The sequence below is a fragment of the Capsicum annuum genome, chromosome 6 (genome assembly GCF_002878395.1).
Source record: "Capsicum annuum cultivar UCD-10X-F1 chromosome 6, UCD10Xv1.1, whole genome shotgun sequence".
NCBI classification, from domain to species: Eukaryota; Viridiplantae; Streptophyta; class Magnoliopsida; order Solanales; family Solanaceae; genus Capsicum; species Capsicum annuum.
The window spans coordinates 215006690-215016112 of NC_061116.1; positions in this window are offsets into that span (position 1 = coordinate 215006690).

A 9423-nucleotide genomic window follows, 5' to 3' on the forward strand; every position below is an offset into this window, starting at 1 on the left:
TAATTGCTGAAATATAGTTGGATCAGGAAGAAGGTAGCCTTCCTCCCGGTGATACTTTACATTCAATTCTAATAGAGTATCTACAGAAGAGAAATCCTGAATACCTACCAAACAAATCAAATCTTGGGTATATTTGTGTTGATTTAGAAATACACTGGATGAATCACGATGAACTTCCAAACCTAAGAAATATGTAAGAGTACCAAGATCTTTCATATGAAAAGAATCCTTAAGTTGTTGTTGCAGGCTAGTGATTAGTGAAGAATCAGTTCCTATAATAATAATGTCATCTACATATACCAGAATAAGAACACAACCTGTGGATGTTTTCCAAAGAAACAAAGATAAGTCATATTTTCTCTGCTCAAAAGAGAATTGTACCAAAGTAGACCGAAATTTATCAAACCAAACTCTATGAGCTTGTTTTAATCCATACAAAGACCGCTTCAACTTGCATACATCTGATGTAGGCAATTAGAACAAACCTGGTGGAGGTTTCATATAAATATCCTCTTTGAGATCACCATGAAGAAAAATATTTTTGACATACATTTGATGAAGAGTCCAATTTTGTGAAGCAGCAATGGCAATAATAGTTTGCATCGTCGTCATTTTTGCTACCGATTCAAAAGTCTCTTCATAGTTCATACCATACTCCCACTTGTGACCAAGAACAACTAACCGAGATTTGTACTAATCAAGAGTTCCATCAGAATGAAGTTTAATTGAATAAACCCATTTACATCCAATTGAATGGACATTTGAAGGACATGAAATAATATCTCATGTCATTTTCTTTAAGAGCCAAAAGCTCTTCCTCCATTGCCTTCTGCCAACATTCATGCTTGGAAGCTTGTGAGTAACAAGTTGGAATATAAATAGTGGATAAAGTAGATGAAAAGCCATACCAATTAGGAGTATGAGATACTCTCGTAGATCGCCGAGTGGGCTCAAGAGGAGCAGGCTTGAAGAATTCTCAGATTCTAGTTGTGGAGCAATTTCAGGTGGCGAATCAATATCAGGAGGGGATAAAGTTGGCCGCCGATATCATACACAAATCTAGGTTTGAACCTTTTATAAGAAGATGAAAAATCCTCAAAAGTAGGAAGAAGAAGGGAAGCAGGAGATGACTCAGCATGATTAGGAAAAAATACTGATTCTCAAAGAAAACAACATTCCTAGAAACATGGAATTTATTAGAACATGGATCATGGCAGAGAAAATCTTTCTGTGAAGTACTATAACCCATAAAAAACACATTTAGTAAATTGAAAAGAAAGTTTATCACGCTGAGAAGGAGGAAGATGCACAACACAAATACAACCAAATGTATGAAGATTATCATAACTTGGATTTTTGTGATAAAGATGAAAACATGGAGATTCAAGATTTAAGACTTTAGATGGTAGTCTATTAATTAAGTAAACAGCAGTAGACAAAGCTTCCACCCAATACTTAGATAGAACAGAGGGCTCAATCAATAAAGTATGAGTGACATTTAAAAGATGACGATTTTTACATTCAGCAACCCCATTTTGTTGTGGTGTATATTGACAAGAGCATTGTGAGACAATTCCTTTTTCAAGTAAAAAAATTTTGAACTCATAAGACATATATTCTCCACCAGAATCAGATCTTAATAATTTGATTCAAGTAGAAAATTGAGTTTCAATATAGGCCAAAAATGTCTTGAATATGGAAAATACCTCAGATTTGGAATGAAGAAAATATACCCACATAAATCGACTATAATCATTTATAAATGTCACAAAGTACTTGAAATTAGCATAGAAACAATTGGTGAAATACCGCAAACATCACTATGAATAACATCAAAACACTTTGTAGCACAACTACTAAAACTGTAACACCCCGTACATTCGGGCTAGAATTTAGACCATCGTTCCTAAGCGTATAGACCCAAACTAGATGATTCCTTGTGAATATATGTGTGATGATCAATCCTATAGTGTGGGAATACCTTGGAATATGTATTGAGGCCTCAAAAATCCCCTAAGTCTAAGACGAGTATAAACATTTCTAGCGATTAAGTTTTAGTGGATGTTTCAACTGGGGTCAACATCCATTGACTATAACTTTTTGTATATAACGAATTATAGGACCTAATGTATATCAAATAAAAGGTCTTCGAAGTAGCTTTCCAATGATTCTAATTTTCCCTAAATCCAATAATTGAGCGAAAAGTTATGACTTTGCAAAGTGGAGTGCATAGCCTAGAAAATCACCTAAGTCTAATGGAATGGTTATGTCATAGGTTCGGCTCCGCCCAACCTAGATTAGGCAATGGGTTAGGCGCCGCCCATCCTAACTTAGGCAATGGGCAATACGCCACCCAGCCTAGCTTAGGCAATGGGCAATGCGGCACATACCTTATGGCCCAAGCGACGTAAACACTCTGTTTTTGAGTTATTTTGAGGGCAATTAAGTCTTTTGGCACTCCTAAACCGTCCTTAATCAACCTTAAATGAATTTAGGTTTATTAGTAATGTTTAAACACTCCTTAGATCCCTATTTCATCCTTCAAGAACACAAAAGGAGAAAATAACTAGGGTTTGAGCAATCAAGCTAAAAGGTCCAATCTTTTCAAAACTTCTTCACGAATTCTTCGCAACTAAGGTATGTGGGGTTTATCCTAAAACTACTTGATCTTTTTGAAACAATTGAATATGATTTAAAATTTATCAAGCATGAAATTACAAAGGAGTTTTGGAATCTATATTTTAAATTATGCATCCTGAATGTTTCAATGCTATTATTGTTTTGGCCTTGAGTCCTTTCCCCTTAAACTGATTTATACTCATATGTATATGTATGACATTGATTTTTGAAGATTTTATTGAGAGCATAAATTATGAATCCTCTCTCTTGTGATGAATTGAAGTTTATGATCTTATCGGGAATGATTTGAAATGCATGTTATATGGTTTGAAAGTGCTTATCGTAATATCATAGTATTTGAACATGATTTAGAGATGATGAGAGGGAGTTTTCTCGATATAACTATATAGTTGAGTTAAAGAGAAAGAATTTCATGTGATTGAGTAATTTGACAGGACCACCTTATGTTATTGAAATTTTGAAGAAAATAGAGAGTTTTTTGCATGTGTTTATATGAGTTTAAAGAAAGATTTCTTTGAATTGATTTATTAATATGGTGGTCCCAAACCTTATGTTTTGAAAGAAGAAATTATAAAAATGTTATTAATGGCTCAGAGATGCAACTTGCAAGTCTTGGTATGACGATACCAATACAAAAAATGCCATGGTAAATCAGAACAAAATAGAATGCAGATTTTTATTCAGATTTTTAGATTTTGAACTTTGAAAGATGCGTGTTTATAAAATTTTAAAAATGGGCTTAAAAAGAGTTAGATGGTTACCCGAAGAAAGTACGAGTTGAAAGACTCTATGCTAGAAACCGTGATTTTTCGACACGGGATTATTGTACCCTGCTTTGTGATCTTATGTACCTTGATTCATGTCATCCCAAATTGGGACTACGGTTAGGAGCCCTGCTTTGTGATCTTGTGCACTGCCATGACATGTTGATTTGATTGGGGATCATGAAACCATGTTGTGTGATCTTGCGTCTCCTCTTATGGATACTCCAATCCTTGTGGCAAACTTGGATTGGAGGCTTGGTTGCTAAGTCAAGGGCGAATTCCATATAGCCCGTGGAACTACAGATTGTAGGGTGTACCATCTAGATCAAAAGTAACATTAAGAGTGAGTCATGGATTCAAAGAAATATTTCAAAGTCCTTAAAGTGTGCCCATGTGTTTTCAAACATCATATGTAAAATGTTTTATGAAATGCTCTCATTTATGTTATATATAAATACGTTATTTTGGATTGCTCTATATACCAATACATCTGTATTGACCCCCTATATTTCAGGGCCTGCGGCTCAGTTTAGGGGTCCTGTTAAGCCATAGATTTTCAGACAGAAGTGTGCAGTTGATGAGCCTTTATTATTCTGGAAGGCCGGGCTTATTTAAACAATATTATTTGTTTTGATTCACGGTCTTACTGGGGGCCTTGTCCCAGTTTTGTTTTAGACATATGTATGATTTTTTAATGTTAGAGATTTCACAGACGGGGTGTCATATGTTTTGAATTCTAAGAATTTATTTTCAAATTGTTCAAGTGTTAAGAGATTGACCATGGTTCCATCTTGTTATGTTTTTCTGCAAACTTTCTTATAATATATGAATATTGTGCATAATTATCAGATAGAGAAGGGCACTCAGGCCTTCATGGTTTTGAATGCTCGTTACGGCCAGGGCCCCGGCTCCGGTCGTGACAAGAACAACCAAAGGAAGCAGTGGAAAATTGATTTTTGTTCCCCAATAAACCCAAATTTGATAAATGAGATAACACAACAGAATTTGGATGTCCTAAGTGCTTATGTCATACCTCAGTCTAACTAGGTGTAGAAGAACAAGCAAATGATAGAACACGAGAAATGGAAAAGAGTATAGGAAATAGTCGTCCAACTTTAGGCCCCTTCGCAATTATCTTCCCTGACACCTGATCCTGCACAAGACAACCATTATGAGAAAAATTTGCATCACAATTGTTATCTACCAATTGCCCAACTGAAATAAGACTAGTGGAGAGTTTTGGTGACACAAAAACATTGTTAAAAGTTTTAGTAATAACCCCAACCTTGGTAATGGGTAAATTACTACCATTGGAAACTTAAATTTGTGATGGACCATGATACTAACAAATATTTTTTAGCATACTAGATGAGTTGGCCATATGATTGGAAGCTCCAGAATCAACAAGCCAAAAATTAGATGCAAGATCATTACCTAGTAGCCCTAAAGCTGAAAAAGCTGGTGTGATCATTTTTCTTACCATTTCATGAGTAAGAACTTATCCCGAAGATGAGTTCTCAGTAGTGAAACCATTTTTCCCATCTTGAAAAGCATTAACCTTACGGTTTTGAGGGCGTGTGAGACATTCTATGATAATGTGTCCTTGTTGTTTGCAATAATTACAAAACATCCTGCCACAATTGCTACAATATGACCATATCCCTTGCAACTGTAGCGTTGAGTTCTAGTCATATCCCTACCCTTTCCTTTACCTTGGGCAGCAAATGCAATAACAATATCATCAACTTGCTTGAAAGCATTTTGTGTGACAAAACGCTGCTCTTCACGGAGTAATTCCCTAAAACAAACATCCAAGGACGGAGATGGGTCACGATTCATCAAGTGGGAGCGAACACTCCCAAACTCAGATCGTAACTTCATCAAAAATTGATCTCTCTTGCTTTGCTCATGAACTTATTGAATTATAGAGAGAGATTCGGCAGGTATTTTGTCATAAATAATATCTGTAAATTCAGCCCATCAGTTCTGAAATCCATAAAAATAATCTTGAATAGAAAGACTTCCTTGAGAGTAATTAGCAATTTCATACTCTAAGTGAAAGCGTCGGCCACTATTATCTTGGTGGTAAACCCTTTGTAAATAATCCCACGTGGCTTTAGCTATCTTTTAAGGCCCGAGATTAAGAATAATAAGAGGGTCAATTGACCCTAAAAGCCATTTCATCACCCAAGCATCTTTAATCTTCCATTCACCTAATTTTGTAGGATCAGTGGGAGAAGCATTGGCTCCATCTATATGGCCCCATAGTTCTTTTCCAGTGACAAATAACTGAAACTGAAACTCCCATGACGAAAAATTCTTTCCAGTGAAACGAACACTGAATGATTCAAACATATATGAAGTTATATTTATGAAAACTATAAACACTGTCTCAAAAAGAATAACCAAAATGACCAAGATCAAAGTCCAAGGTATTAATTGCCGAGGAACAATCAACAAAAAATCAAAATTTTCCAAAAAGACTAAAAGGAACCACAAATGAACTCTATGAAACAAGACAGCCAAGAGAAACTTTGATACCATGTCAATTTTCTGCTGAATGCCTCTCAATATAGAGAGTCTTGCCATTAAATAGAAAATATTTAATGATTACATCCCTAAAGTTCTGTCTTCCTATCCCTAAAGATCAGCTTTTCTATCCCTCTAAATCCGCTATTCTATCCCACCAAATCTGCTCTACTAAAGTCACTATTATTCTCCTTAACTACTAAATCAAATCTATGTAATTACACTAATATACAACAATATATGGTTACATTAATATATACAATATTTACATCAGGCTAACAGTGTCCAACACAGGATGTGGAGATAGAAGATGAGTTTGAGAAGAAACTTTTGTCAGATGTTATTGCCCCCAGTGATAGTGGGGTTACATTTGATGATATCGGTGCACTTGAAAATGTAAAGGATACGTTAAAAGAGCCGGTCATGCTTCCCTTACAAAGACCTGAACTTTTCTCCAAGAGTCGATTAATCAAGGTTTACATCTACACTTTATCCATATTTTTCTTGTCTAATTAGATTAGTTTGTGTAAAAGTTTTGAAGTATTTCACCTTTTTGTTCAAGGATCTAGCTCTTAGGCAAGATATTCTGGATTGATTACTCCAGTTCTGTTTTTATCCATTAGTTTTCCCACTAAAACAAGACTATTACCTAATAATATTGTTATGAAATTTCTGTTGTGTAGTACGCAAACTTTGGTACTCAATCATTATCAGTATGACTTTCAGGATTCGTCATTCTCGTTGTCTTGCATTTCCTAATGCTCTCCCTCCTATGGGGATCTACTTGTACAATTGTCTTGCGAAGGTCCAAAATCTTGAATCTCTTTCACTCACTGATAATGTAAGTAGCCTCCCCTCTTCAAGAGCTCCATGATGAACTTACAACAACTAGAACGATAGGAGGTGATATAGTTGAGGTTATCGATTTCAAGGTTACACAATCTTGCAATGGTTTGTTAATGTGCTATTAACTGAGAGATCTAATACGTCTACTAGCAGAAAAGGTCTTGTTTACAATCCTGTAAATAAGTTCCGCTATGTATTGCCTACCTGTACGGACTCTGATGAATGGGAGAATTATAATCTGATATCCAGAACCACCCTATTATAAAGATTTATGTGTTACTTATCTAGCTGGTGGGAATTTAGGCATGCCTATGGGTTTGTATATGCTAGAGAGTGACTCATGTAGACATTGTGGTAGTATGGATGCAACCGGACATGGATTTGACAGTGACGTATTTTGGATTAGCTGGTGGGAATTTATGCTTACTGTTTTTTCTCTTAAATCTAAAAAATTCAATAAATAATTGTGAAATGATTATAATTAATAATAAGGATAAATTAGAAATAAAAAGATAAATTATTTTTAAACTGGTAAAGATAAATTAAGATTAAATAGATAAATTATTTTTAAACTAAATAAGTAAAAATTTTACGTTATAGTTTTAGTATACCTTGCCATCTGTAAGGTGCGACTAAAGTGGATGGACAAAGGAAGTAAAAAACAAAATAACACTTGTGTAATGCCCCGCATTTCGGGCTACAATATAGACCATGATTTCCGATGCGTTTATAATCCCGAAGCCATAAATCTCACGCCAATATGGCATGTTAATTATTTGCGTAGTATGTGAATCCATTCAAGCTTTAATTTAGACCATAGAGGTCCTTTGACTCAAGGACGAGTTGAAAAATATTACGATTGATTAAGTTTAAGCGGACATTATAATTTGTGTCAACTTCTATCGACCATGACTCTTTGTATATGTCGAATTAGAGAGCCTACTATGTGTAAAATGATAGGTTTTCGAGTTAGCTTTCCAACGATACTAATTTGATACGGGAAAGACAAGGGAAGCACGAAACAAACACCAAATTAGTCCACTAATCTTAAGGATTCGAGGACCAAGATGGAGACCACACTCGAATTCGCTACCAACAACAAGAATACAAGATACAAGAGTGTATTTTAACACCAAAACAGCTACAAAATGTGATGAACAAGATGAACAACAATAATACAAGTTTTGGATTCAACGAAGACCCCAAAACAGTCCACTACACAACACATACACGATTTGCAAGAAAATAAAGATAGATAGTGAGACCAAGATTATTACAAGATCAAGAACCAAGTGTATTTCAACACTAACTCCTAATGAATGTAACAATCAAAACCACACTGTTAAGGTGACCACCAAGGGAATGAACTCACCTCAAGATCTACCGTTTCCAAGCAAAGATCAATATTGGCTTTTCCAAGCCCTATGCTGAGGATGGCTTTTCCAAGCCCTACAACTAAGGGTGTTACACTCTCAAAAGAGAGAAAATATGTCTTTCAATTCTTCATCATTCCAAATCTAGTGAAAATAAGACTAAGGGGGCCTATTTATAATATATTACAAATAACGATAAAAAGAACACTTTGCCCTTAATGAGAAGGGCGGCCATGGTGTGTAAATACACCATGTGTAATGTCCAAAATGCCCTTAATTAAGGTCCCAAACCGTGAGTCCTCAACCTTAAATGCTCAAAGAAATCTTCCACATGTGAGATTGCTTTAAGTTATGCTCAAAAAGGGTCCTCCATGCATGTTCTTGTATTCTCGAGGTGACCAAGTCTTGAGCCTCTATGTGTTGGCCTCCAAAAATTTCATCAAAAGATAAGATGACCATTTGTCCCGTATCATCCTCCCCTTCTTGAAAAGGATTCGACCTCGAATCCAAACCCTGCAAAACCGAAGAGAGGACGAATAAATACAAACTCCTCATGGCATAACGGTTAGGGTTAGCATCACAAATCATCTCAACATGCCAAGGTTGCACATATTTGCAATATAACCAAGAATCCTTTAAAAGGAATATTAAAAACTCAATAAAAGATGTACAAAGGATTTGGTTATAGGATACATCAAGAGTGATACTTTTCTTGTCATGTAGACCAAGCAGAAAGTTTGGTGCACCAACATCACTATTTTCAAATTTGGCACCGGGGTCAAATGGTAAAAGTGGCCATAGACACGGGTCTCGACAACACTTCCCTTTCCCGTGGTCTATACCAAAACTAAATGACATACTCTCTACAATAACATACATATCATCTAAAGAAAATAGAGAGTAGAGAAAGGTATCACTCAAATCGACTTCTACTAAGGTGCTCCCATGTGTGTAATCACTACTAGTTTCCCAATAATCACCATGAGTACTCTCAACAATGAAATCACACAAAGGAGAAGAAGAAGTAGCTTCCGCAACTACACATTCCTTACCCTTAAGAGTACTCTCATCTTCCAAGAAGAGATTTCCCTCTTTAGGAGGAATGTTGTCACACCATAGTGGGTTAGCATATACGCTACAGCTTCCAAGGCAAGCTATACCATCATTTTCACCACTAGATTCATTAGGAGTGTTTAAATCATCTTCAAACGAGACATTATACCTAAAAAGAGTGTGATATACCTCACGGACAAATTTGGAACAAGCAAGTT